Consider the following 13,917-nt stretch of genomic DNA (forward strand, 5'->3'; position numbering starts at 1 on the left):
CTATTCCAGACATTAAGGATTATTTCTCTGAACAATATAGGTGAAGTTCATAATCTTAAGGAGTTTATACTCTAGTGGAGACAGACAGACAATAGCCAAGCAAATAAATTTGTAATGGGACGGGTGGTGATAAAGGCTATGAAAATAAATAAAGCACTAAGGGAGATAGATATCAGGGAGGTATTTTGCATGGGATGGAGATGAAGGGTCGTGGAAGTCTCTGATGAGGTGACACTTGAGCAGAGACCAGAGGGAAGCTAGGTGGCAGGCCATGTGAATAGACAGGTGACGAAGGAATAGCATGTGCCAAGACCTTGCCTTGGGGATGTGCTTGGTGTATTTAATGAGAACAAGGAGGTCAATGTGGTGAGGGTAGAATGAACATGGAGGTAGTGATAGGAGATGAGTGAAGAATGATTGGAGGCTGAGCTCAGGTAGAAATTAGTGAGCCATAGTAAGGACTTTGGTTTTTCTGATAAGAGAAATAAGAAGCCATGAGAGGGTTTGAACAAAAAGGAACATGACCTAATATTCTAAGAGGAACACCCTGGTCCAGGGTAGTGAAAGTAGTCTGTAAGAAGGTGAAGAGTAAAATTAAAGAGACCAGTTAGGAGGTTATTGCAATCATCCCTGTGAGAAGTGATGACACTTTGGCCTGGGATAGTGGCAGTAGGGATAATGAGAAGTAGTCAGATTCTGGATAGAGAAAGAGGAGTGGGAGGGATTGCTGATGAGTTCAATAGATGTACAGTAACAGAGGAAAAAGAGAAGTTAGGGACAATTCTAAGATTTTTTTTATATGGGCAACTAAAAGAATAGAATTTTCATTAAATGATTTGGGGAGCAGATTTTAGAGGCAAGAGCTGGGAAATCAAAAATTCAATTTGGGGCATATCTTGCATAGCTTGGACATGCTACTTGACATGCAAAGATTTTTAATAAGCAGGTGGCTATCGAAGCCAGGAGAGCACCCTGGGTAAGAGATGAAAATTGGGGAATCATCACTATTCAAATGGTATTTAAGTCAGTGGAACTGAATGGCATCACAGAGAGTGTGAGGGTGTGTATAGTAGAGAAGAAGTCTGAAGATTGAGCCTTTGAAAGTCAGGAAGAGAAAGAGGAAGCAGCCAAGGATGCAGAGAAGGAGAAAACAGGCGAGAGGACAGCTGTTTCCATTACTTCCTCCTTGCCTTAGCTCATGTCAGTCTCTCTACTGGAAAGGCCTAGAAATATCCTCCTTAGTCCACTCCTTTCATTCACATCTTATCCATCCATCACAGCCCAGGACTTAATTCTGTGGTGTGAGTGCTTCTCTCTTCTTGTGTTTTATTTGACAGTCTAAGTCTCGTGTTTATGTTTCAGTCTTTCTAGATGAATTACTTTTTCTTAATCCACCAATACACCTTTCCATCCCTAGGGCTGCCTTTATTTTAATTTTATTAGTTGGTTCCTTTCAGAGTGTGTCTAGGTGAGTCAGTCCTCCTCTCACCTTTCTGCTGCCATCCCACACCCCATGAAAATCATTGGTAGCACCAGCCTAATGATAGATGATGAAGGAAGAGAGGGGTGTTTGGGGTCTGGGATCCAATTTTTTTTTAAGATTTTATTTATTTATTCATGAGACATACACAGAGAGAGAGAGGCAGAGACACAGGCAGACGGAGAAGCAGGCTCCATGCAGGGAGCCTGAGGTGGGACTCCAGGATCACACCCTGGGCTGCAGGCGGCGCTAAACTGCTGCGCCACTGGGGCTGCCCTGGGATCCAATTCTGAGGGGGCTTTTGCCTCTGGAGATGTGGTATTTGTGGCCATGATTCTATGACACAAACTCAGTGGCACTTAGGATCATCAGTCAAAACAAATCAATAGATACACATGTTAAGTAAATTGTGACACAACAGAATAGAAACGTATGGAGAGTACTCTCAAGAGTTCACTCTCCGAAAGGAGCCAATAGGTCAGAAAAAAAAAAAGTGACCATTTAAATAACAACAGCAACAACAACAACAAAATTTAGGAGAGCAGTAGAAAAGACTTCAAATGTTAAAATTAGAATGATTGGTTTCAAGATATTGTTTGTAAATGGCATAAAGCTACATATACTGTTCCTTAGTATCATTAAGGATACTTCCATTAAAGGGTCTGGGAACAAGGAGAACAAAACATGACATCTTGTCTATCCAAATAAAAGATAACCCCTGAGCCAGGCCTGGCCTAGCACAAGGCTAGCTCAGAGCCAGCAAGAGGCAAACACATGTGGGATGCATTGAAAACTGCCTCTGAAGGCCACTCTGAAAATAAGGGGATCAAGGATGCCCATCAGTTAACCAAGCACAGCTTTTTGAAGGCAAGGGCGTGGTCTGGAAGGGGCAATCCCTACAGGCCTGGGTCCCTTCTCTCCCTGGGGTCATGCTATAATTAGGGAGTTTAATTTGGGTTTAAACTAATAACCAACAAAAAACAATTTTATACACTTGATTTCTGGTATGTGAAGTTAGTACAGAACATTAAAATGACATTTTCCCCAAGATTGGCACTTCAGAGGCAAGAATGATTTTGAATCTGTGTTCTTGACAACTGCAAGTCATAGCACACTTGCTCCCAGAAGATGGGATGGATGAGTGATGTGTTTTTGTTAACTAATAGCTCTAGGATTGCTATCTGAAGAGGGCTAATAGGAAACAAGATGTTATTCAGACTAGCCACAGCGCACAGGTTCAGAGGCCTCCAGTCATGGAGCTAAGTCATGGGAAGAAAAAGCAGAGCTTGAAGGGTATGGACAGTGATATTGTAATAGCGATGTGATGAGATAGGAGGTAGCTCTACTTGTGGGGAACACAGCATAATGTATAAACTTGTCAAATCACTGAGTTGTACACCTGAAACTAAAGTAACATTGCATGTCAACTACACTCAAACAAACAAATAAGTAAATACTACGAGAAGAGCATCAATTCAGCAATGATGGATTATCGGATCGAGCCTTTACGTAAAAAAAGACAAGGCTTGTTTCTTGGGCTTAAAGCCAGTGACTTAAAAGTCCTCTTTTATATACATTCGACTGAAAGTTATCTAATTTTTTTTTTTAACAAAGAGCTTTTAAAACTCAAAACCTGTTGCTCTGAGGAGCTAATCTCATAGTTAATCCAATGTCACTAAGTCATGAACAAAGCAGGTAAAGATAAATTGAGAAATTAGAGCAAAATTTCCATTCAATACTGGTTGTACAGGTCAAAATATTAATAAACCTCTATTACATGGAATTATAACCTCTGAATACCATAGAAATTACTTTTTATTTTAAATGTATTAAGTTGTTTACATCTTTCCTTTGTTTCTTTGGCTCATTTTATTCTGGAAATATCTGTTGTTTATTTTCAGAGAAGCATAATGCCTATTGTGAATGGAAATTTAAATTTAAATTTAAATACAGTCATCAACTTCAGGGTGCTTTTTAGTTGGTGAAAAATAAAAACCCAGTCTTAAAAGTGTTATCATCTAATTCTTTAAATCTTCCTTTCTCTTGTTTGTGAGAGCTAGACACCAGATAAATCACTTTGCTTACTGGTAATGAATGCCATATTTTAGTTTCTTTTCTTGAAATTTTCTTATTTAAATAAGTCTCTGTCTTACAAGAGCATGTCATCAGTCAAATAATGCTATCACTTCTGAAAATATTTTCATTTTCTGACATGCACCGAGGTGCCATAAAGTAGTGTTGACAACTCCATCTTTAGCATTCCACAAATCTTATGGAGATATATCATCAGAAAACCACACAATCTATATCCGGGGCTTGACAAAACTGAAACATGGCCTGCCAGCCATAGATAAGGTTTTGAAATGTTAGTCACTGAAAAGGTGATAACAGAAACAAGGATCAAATGCATGTACACCTTCATCTTTGGACGCCTGCGGTTTCAAGCCATGCCACTTTGGTAAAAGATATTGCCATCTGGCCTCTTGGCCAAGCTGGTGGACATGGCAAGTGTGATCCACCACAGGATCGACCTGGTATCAGATGTGCTGCTGGGGGTGCTGGACTTAAGAGATGCCGCGAAGCAATAAAAGCAATAACAGAGGTCTCTAGAAAATTGGAGAACTAGGGAGTCAGGGTTGGAGCAGCTTGACACCAAACTCAAAAGATCAAAGCAACATGCCATCTTGTGACTGACAATAGCAGCTCAAATGGAAACTAGGGAACATTTCAGGGCAAGTGGAATCTTTTCCCTCTCCTCCTCCTCCTACTCCTTTGCCTTCTCCTCCTCTTCCTTTCTTTTTTTCTTTTAATCCTCAAGTGTTTTGGGATCTCGGGCTGTTCTCAATTTTATATGGAAAATTTCAATAGATAGGAGACAAACACTCATTACACTGGACCTAGACATGAAATATTAAATGAAAGGATTTCTTTTAAAGACTCTTTTTAAAAATATAATCAGAGTGACCGCAAATACTACCTTTAAGACAGAATTTATAATCATTTACTTCTTAATGGTTCCTCCCCCATGCCATCCATTTTCAAACAAAGCTGAGTTTATGGCCATCATACGAGATTACATTCCCGCGCAGTTGCAGTATTTCTTCTATAATGATTTATTTAAAAGGGCTTCACCATGATAGCTCTCCAACTTTGTTCCTTCCTGTATATCACTGTTCAGGGTCAAAAGCTGGGAAAAGGGCTGGTCCCTAAGGCCTAACATATTTCACCAGTGGAGACTCTGGCTTTTCACTTCTCTTTCTCTCCTCATCACTTTATGCTTAAAGAAGAACAGATGTGGAAACGTTTAGAAAAAGACTAATTGAATTTCACATAACACAATTTAGCATTGTTTGAGGAAGTACCTAAATCAACAGCACATTTTCCAAAGTCCCAGCCTTGCCTAATTAGAACACCAAACGTGTGACTAATTGGCCACACTTCCACCAAAGGCCCTGCTGCAGATGAGCTGTCGCCCACTCCCCTCGCCCCAGCTGAGGCCGGAGGTTTGGCTGTGAGGTAAGGCGGTTGCTCCAAATGAGTTGGGCTGAGCACAATGGGAAGGCTGCGTGATGGCCAGAGAACAAATTCAGGCAAAGCAGGAGAAAAACTGGAATGTTTACACGGTGGCAGCACCCAGAGAATTACCAGGAGATTATCAGTACATAAATTAAGAGATACTTGGAACTCCATAATTGGGACAGTGAATAGCCTGCTCTTTATCATTTTGGCTTTGTGGTCTCAGAGCTTGACATCTAATTAAAATATAATCTGATATCATGGGTGAAGGGTCCATTTAACCCAGTGCTTCACCACTGGCAGATCTGCTTTAGCATGCAATAGGACAGTTTCCATCTTGGTCCTTTTATTTCCTAATGGTGTGCAGGGGAGTGTGTGGGAAAGAGAGGATGTAATTAGAGCAAACGGAGAGGATGACTCTGGGCCCCGTTATATTGTAAAATCTGGAGAATTTTCCTTTAGGGAATCTCTTCCCCCATTTTCTCCTCCTAGGCATTAACCCATGCCTAGAAGTGACTTTAAAAGTCATTTAGTGCAACTTTCACATTTTATAGCTGAGGATTCTTAGGCCAAGGGAGGTGAAGTAATTTGCCTAGGGCCACACATCTCTTTGGTGGCAGACTTAGGACTAGGACTCCAGTCTCCTGACATCCATCTCTGGTACCATTTACACTTCCTCTTTCTTGCCGTAGCTGATGGTGAAAGACTAATGTTAGTGCAGAATGTCACAATACCAGGTGATGGGGATATTAGTTCAATCCCAATCATTTAAACAACAATATAGCCTATTAGGTATTCAATGAAATTCATTCATTTCATCCAGAGAAACTTCTACAGTGCTCTAATCTGTTAGTGTAGATCCTGGCTTCTGGGTAATCAGCTATATAAAAGTCTGGATATTTGCTTTAATTAAATTGTCACTTTCTGTATGATGAGAAATGATATTAAATTTATTCTTCTTTATAGGAATGATTTTCAGAAAAAACAGTCTGTTTCTCTGGACTCAAACAAAATCCTATTCATATTGATTTTGTGTCTGTCCAATCTGTTTTACACTCGTTAAAAAGAGAAAACAATTTGGCTTTAAGGTATAAAACATATTTAGAGAAATCAGTTTTCCATTGAGGTTCACTCATTAGCAATGTGTATTATGTTGGGGGAGATGATTAAGCTTTCTCTTTGCCACCCAGATTGTGATTTTTATACTTTTTTTTCATGACCAGCTGATGAAAGGTCAGGGGATAAAATTCTTCACAAGAAAATTCTAATTATTAAAAAAGACATAAATATTTCCTTGATCATGTACTACTTAGAATGATCCTTGCTCCTGTATTTATTCCATGAATAAAGAGAGAGTTGAATATGCTTATTCAGAAGTGATCTTCAACTTCCACATGCCAATGAAAACAAAGCCATAGAACTCCTCTTTCTTAAGTTTTAGAAAACTGGAAATGAAGTTAATAGAAGAAATCAAGATCAGATGTTAACAAAACATTTCATGCATTAACAATCTTGGAAGTTTCTTATTGATAAATAGCTTAGTTTAGATTTAAAAAAATACTGTCCTGGAAATTTTTTCATCTTGACGAGAATGTGTGAAGTGATTGATCATGACCCTGATGGGTTACCAAGGGACAGACCAGATAATAAAATCAAATAAAGGTATACTGATTTTCTAATAATAAAATAGGATTTTCTGTGGAATAGTTTAATCAGCTGTGTGATGTGGCCAAATAGGTTGAGAAGCGAATCTATCATTTCTGAGGAATCAGCCTTGGGAAAGTCCCTTTGACTCCATTTGCTTCAGACTTAAGCACAAATGAACAAATGGACTGTGGCATGATTGTGTGTCAGCATGGTGGGTTTTGGCCATTTCTCTTCTTCCCCTGTGTTCACCACGGCCAAATGGACTGTTGGGTGGTCAGAATTTGTCATGAAGATAGACAGCCACTGGGAAACAGTGCTGATGGGTCTTCTGGGCTGTGATCCAACACTTTACTTCATGTAGAGGAGTGCTCCGTGTCACCATATGTAACATGGCACTATAAATTTTCTTTCTTTCTTTCCTTAAATTGTCTCATTGAGATAACTGGAGAACATCTAAAGGTTAGGAGAGTATTTTGACCTTTTAATAAAGACAACTTAAATGCAGGCATTCTTTGATATATATCCCCAACAATCCGAAGTGATCAGTGACTATCTTTAATGTTGATGAAGTGGGTTGATTTTAAAATTATTTGTAGGCAATAAAGAAGCTATCCTTTATTTTAGTAAACAAACCAGAATTACATTTTAAAGAAAGAAAGCCTTCCAAATTAATCATTGTGAAGTATGTTCCTCAAATAATATCATGTAAACCCTTCACAGTTTGAATGAACTATCTGGTTTGTATGATTTGAAGTGAAATGGACCAAACATATAGATATAATAAAACACTTTTCTATATGGAGCAGGCCCAAAGAGCACCAAATGGTCAGATGAAAATGGAGGAAAAATCTAAATGTTCTATCTGTAAGATGTAGATCACCTGGACTTATGTTTCTTCAAGTCTGTTTTCTCCCCTGACTTTTCTTACCCTTAATCTTGTGCCTTTTCTTGTAACTTATTTCTTTTAAGGAGTGTACCTCTCTTTGTTGGAGTAGTGAGAGAAAGACATCTCCTAGATATATGGTAATAGAAATACACATTTCTCCATGCTTCCTTCTATTCAGGCACATCAAGAATATATGTCTTCTGAAAGTTTTCTATCAAAGCAAAGTATTTTTAATTAAAGCTTAGGTCTCCTCTGGACTATGAAGACTAGACCAGACCAAGACTGCCACATCATTTTTCTCCTCATTATCACCTCGTTAAGATCCCAGAACATGCCTCAGAGGCAGGGGGTTGCTTAACAAGGTGATAATGAGGAGAAAATGTCTCCAGCCTATTTAGGGCACAGCCCATGCCAGGTCGGATGATGGCAGACCAGGTTGGACTAGAGCAGAACACACTTTAGTGGCTAAAATGTTGTTCTCTGAATGGATTGGGCTATTTTAAGATATAGTGTATTTTCTTTCCATTGGCACTGGCTTAAGCCAAAGTGAAAAAAAAATGGAGCCTTAGGCCTAAGACTTTGAGGTAGAGACTGTAAGATGCTTCCTAATGTTCACTCATCTGTTAATTTTTGGACACATGAGCCTTAGAAATGTGAAACTTAATACATAGCAAGGCATTGCCATCCACATAAAAGACTATCTTTGCTAATCTTTCACGAATCTACACTATATTTCTATGAATCATATGACTATATTTTAGCCAGTGATATTTAAATGGAAACATTTTTGGGTACCTGAATGGCTTGGTCGGTTGAGTGTCAGACTCTTGGTTTTGACTCAGGTCATGATCTCGGCGTCCTGGGATCAGGCCGGGTCAGGTTCCATGCTCAATGGGGAGTCTGCTTAGGATTCTTTCTCCCTCCCTCTCCCTATGCCCCTCCTCCCTGTGTATGCTCTCTCTCTCCAAAATAAATCAATCTTTAAAATTAATAAATAAATGGAACCATTTATTCTTCCTTCTAGAAGTGTCTTAATTAGAAGAACTTGTCTTTCCTTCACCTCTTTCCTCCTTCATGTTGGCTAGAAAGTAAATATAACTGGAGCTCAGGTAACCATCTTGAACAATGAGGTGGTAAAGCACAAAGACGGAAGGAACTTGGGCTTTATAACAATGTAGGCAATGTTCCAGCGTAGGCAGTCTCCCTCTGAATTCTTTTACCTTAAAGAGAAATAACCTTTTATCTTATTTAAGCCAGTAGTTTTTATTATTGGTAGTATTGATATATGAGCTGAATCTAATATTGGCATGGATATTAAAAAAAGATTAATTTTGTGATGCTATATTTATATCAAATCCAAAGTGTATACCTTTCATCTTCAATTTTTAGCTGTCATTCAAGCCAGAATACTTGGCAGCAATGGTGTGTGGAGCCAGCTTATACCAACTCACATGAACCAATATTTACATATTGAGAATTTTGAAAGTCAGTTGTTAAAACACAGCCATCATTAAAATTTTAACTATATAAAATTATAGTTTAATAAATTATGCTAAAACAAAAGGTAATAAATACTTGAAAATCACCATTTCCTAATGGTTTTACTATTTCTTATGCTCTTGAGTTTATATTGTATCTGCCTATGTTTATAGCAGCAATGTCCACAATAGCCAAAAACATGGAAAGAGCCCAGATGTCCATCAACAGAGAAGATGGATATGTATACAATGGAATATTACTTAGCCATAAAAAGACAAATACCAAATTTCACTTATACATGAAATTTAAGAAGCAAAACAGATGAACTTATGGGAAGGGAAGGAAAAATAAAATAAGATGAAAACAGGGAGGGAGGCAAATCATAAGAGACTTTTAACTATGGGAAACAAACTGAGGGTTGCTGCAGGGGAGGTAGGAGGAGGGTAATTGGATGATAGGCATTAAGGAGGGCACTTGAAGTAATGAGCACTGGGTTTTGTGTTTTGTTTTTGCTTTTGTTTTGTTTTCTATCTTATGAGCACTGGGTTTTGTATGTAACTGATGAATCACTAAATTCTACCTCTGAAACTAATAATACAGTGTATGTTAATTAAATTGAATTTAAATAAATTTAAATTTAAAATTTAAATAAAAATTATTAAAAGTTGAATCTAAGTTAATATCATTTAAACAAAAACCAATAAAAAGTTAAAAAAAGAAATACTGCATAATGGGGTGTTATTGTTCATTTCTTCCAACTTCCTGTTTAACAACATGACATAGGTAGCTTGAAATTAGCCATATTGAGAACATTTTCACCATGGAAATTGACAAATGCTAAAAATCAGGGTTTGATGTTGTTTTGTTGGTTGTCCAGGCTTAAGAAAGTGATGGAGAAAATGTTAATAATGCAAATGTGTTGTGTCTAGTGCTGAAGCTGAAAAGTTTTAATTTAATGAGAATTAATTGTGTGGAGATGAGAAATAGTTTATGTCGGATTTAGTGAAAATAATTTTGTTAGGTAAAGAGCAGATTAAGATGCAATTTCGTCTGTCAAACCATTGTTGGACTGCAACTATAGATTGCCCAAAGATATAAGAGTTCAGCAAAAATTAATGAAGGCAATCTGTGAGAGTTAATTGGCCATATGGAACTTACAGGAAAGAATGTTGCATATTTTATTATTTTAAAAATTATACACTATGCATTCTTTTTATCAGACAAATTATAATAAATTTATATACTCATAAATACATGCAGTTTTTCAGAGCCATTTTAAAAAAATTAGCTGTCCATCTACTATTTATCTCTTCACTTCCCTCACCCTACACATTCAACTCATTACTAAATCTACTAAATTTTAATTTAGAGATGTCACTTGAATCTATATATTTTTATCCACTCCGTGGATAATGCTGTAGGTTGGGTCTTCATTGTTTTTCTGGCCACTTCCACTTTTGTCTCCCTCTAGTTCATATTCCACACTATTGCCATGAGGGTCCCTTGACAGGGCAGATGTACTACTTCCACTTCCCTACTTAAAGTCTTTCAATGGCTTTCAGTGCCTTAGAGGATAACAGCTCATCTTCTCTGCATGATCCAAAACTCCTGGCACATGCTTTCATTATGAACTCCTTGCTATTCTTTTTCTTTATTCTGCTATCAAGACTCATGCATGAGACTTGGCACACTGAATTGCAACCTTTTGTTTACAGTAATAGTAAGCATGTAATAGTAAGGATGATAGTTTAGCTATTGTGTAATACTAAGGATGATAGTTTAGCTATCTTGTATCCCAAGCACTTAGTACAAATGTTTAGCACGTGTTAGAGATTCTAGAAATATTTGCTAATTAAATAAAATAAAAATCCACCGTAACTGCCAAACAGTTCTTCAAAGTACCTTTCTCATTTTACACTCCTTTCATTGGTGTATGGGGGTTCTAATTTCTCCATGTGCTCGTCAACACTTGTTACTGCTTATTCTTTTAGTTACAGCCATTTTAGTGTGTAAAGGGGTATCTCATTATGCTTTTGAATTGCATTTTCCTAACGTCTAATGATGTTGCACTTCTATCTATTCACGTGCTTTTAGCTATTTGTTTATCTTCTCTAAAGAAAAGGAAGACCAATTTCATTATTTTGCATTTGGATATCCAATGGATGGCACCGTTCATTGAAGATATTCCCTATTGAATTGGTTTGACACCTTTTTAGAAAACCAACTGACCATAAATATGAGTTGCTTTTGGACTCTCAAATCTCTTTTGGTGATCTATATGTCTATTCTTATGCCAGCACTAATCCATCTTTATTCATTACCGTGGCTTTTAAAACTGAGAAGGGAGTTCCCCAACTTGGTCTTCCTTTTCAAGATTGTTTTGACTCTTCTGGGTCCCTTGCATTTTTATATGGATTTTAGAACCAGATTGCCAACTTATGCAAGAAAGATATCTGACATTATATGAACCTGTAGATCAATTGGAGAGTGTTGTCATCTTAACACTATTACATCTTCTGACACAATAACATGGGATGTATTTCCATTTATTTAAATCTTCTTTCTTTCAACAATGTTTCATAGTTTTCAGTGTAAAAATATTACACTTTGTTAAATTTATTTCTAAATATTTTATTCTTTTTGACACTATGGTAAATGGACTTGTTTTCTTAATTTCATTTTTGGATTCTTCATTGGTAGTGTATAGAAATGCAATTGATTTTTCTATATTGATCTTAGATCCTTCAATCTTGCTAAACTTGCTTAATAAGATTTTTTTAGCAGATTTCTTATAATTTTATGTATACAACATCACATCATCATGTCATCTGAGAACAGATATAGATTTTCATCATCCTTTTCAGTCTATTATTTCTTTTTCTTGCCTAATTTCCCTGGCCAAACCCTCAATATAAAAATTAAAAGAAGTGGCAAGAGAAGACATCTTTCTCTTGTTCCTCCTCTCATAGGAAAGCATTCAATCTTTCATCAGTAAGTATTTGTAAATGTGGGCATTTTTTAGATGCCTTTTAGGAGTTTGAGGACATTCCTTTTCATGCCTTGTTTGTTTAGTGTTCTTTAATCATGGAAGGGTGTTGGATTTGTCAAACGCTGTTTCTGTAACTACTAAGATTATTTATGGTTTTTATCCTTTGTTCTATTACTATGCTGTATTGTATTAATTAATTTTAATATGTTGAACTAATCTTACATTCATGGGACATGTTGGAATCAGTTCGCTAATATTTTGCTGAAGATTTCTGGATCTATATTTATAAAGGATCTTGTCTTTTCTTATGATATCTTTGTCTGGTTTTGGGGATCAGGGTAATAATAACCTCAATGGGGAATTGTTTTCTCCTCTTCTATTTTTTGGAAGAGTTTGGAAGGATTGTATTAATTTTTCCTTAAATGTTCTTGAGAATTCACCACTGAAGCCATCTGCACTGGGCTTTCCTTCGTTGAGAAGTTAAAATTATGGAGTCAGTACGCCATGGCGACGGCTCGCGGCAGTGCTCTCTTCCCGCGTTCTGGGTGGCTTTTCAGATCTTGTGGTCTTACCTGTAAGAGGGGGGACGTTTCTGATCTGACACTATGGAGGAAGGAAGAGGCGACAACTTCTACGGTGTGAGCACCAACCGCCTTAAAATGGAGCTGCTGAAAGAAATCCATCTGAAGGATATAGTGCAATTATCAATGCTTGAAATAAGACACAAGATAGCAGAACTGGAAGCCAAACTCAATACTGATGATGAAGGTGGTGAATGGAAAGGTCGTTATGAGACACAACTAGAAAAGCAAATAGTTTCTCTAGAAGAGAAAATGGAAAAAATCCATAGAAATCCTTCAGATAGATTGTCTTCTATCCGTGTCTATGAACAAATGCCAGTTGAATCCTTAAATACATTGCTTAAACATCTAGAAAGGGAGAAAAGGACCCTTGAAAATCAAGTGAAAGACTGCACTGAGATTGGAACAAGAATCAAAGGCTTACCATAAGACCAACAATGAGTGCCCTATATACCTAGCTGAAATGTCACAGGTCTCTGACTCATACCAAGTTTCTAAAAGGCAACAGATGGATCAACTGCCTAGAGTGAAAGACAATCTAATGAAAATAGATGTGCCTAGCAAGAAGTTTCTGCTACCGAGGTCAAAGAGGTTGTTGCCTGTGTTCTCCTCTAGGATTTTGATGGATTCCTGTCTCACATTTAGGTCTTTTATCCATTTTGAATTTATTTTTGTGTATGGTGTAAGAAAATGGTCCAGTTTCATATCTCCCACATCATTTATCCTTTTAAAGTGAAACTCTGGGCAGCCTGGGTGGCTCAGCGGTTTAGTGCCGCCTTCAGCCCAGGGCCTGATCCTGGAGACCTGGGATCGAGTCCCACCTCGGACACCCTGCATGGAGCCTGCTTCTCCCTCTGCCTGTGTTTCTGCCTCTCTCTATGTGTCTCTCACGAATAAATAAATAAAATCTTTTAAAAAAAAAGAAGTTAACATTACTTATTCAGTTTCTCCATTGTTATATGCATACTCAGATTTCTATTTCTTTTTGAGTCAGTTTCAGCAATTTGCATTTTTCTAAGAAATTGTCCATTTCATCTAGGCTATCTAATTTATTGGCATACATTCATTCACAGAATTCTCATGGTAATCCTTCTTATTTCTGTACAGTTAGTAGTGATGTCCTCTCATTTCTGATTTTAGTAACTGAGTCTTCTGTCTTTCAGTCAGTCTAGCTAGACATAGGCTGTTTTCTTTTTCTTTTTTTATTTTTTAAAGAACTCATCTTTGATTTGCTTGAAGTTTTTATATTCTGTATTTCATTTGCTTCTAGTATAAACTTTATTATTTTCTTTATTATGCTTTCTTTGCTTTTTTTCTTCTTCTTTTCTGCTTTTATAAA

At 37.2% G+C, this 13,917-nt stretch overlaps 1 pseudogene; it reads left to right on the forward strand.

The window, feature by feature from the left end:
- The first annotated feature begins 12,602 nt into the window (after positions 1 to 12,602).
- LOC140636384 (coiled-coil domain-containing protein 169 pseudogene) lies at positions 12,603 to 13,314 on the forward strand (annotated as a pseudogene).
- Positions 13,315 to 13,917: the final 603 nt, after the last annotated feature.

The sequence above is a fragment of the Canis lupus genome, chromosome 7 (assembly GCF_048164855.1).
Source record: "Canis lupus baileyi chromosome 7, mCanLup2.hap1, whole genome shotgun sequence".
NCBI lineage: Eukaryota > Metazoa > Chordata > Mammalia > Carnivora > Canidae > Canis > Canis lupus.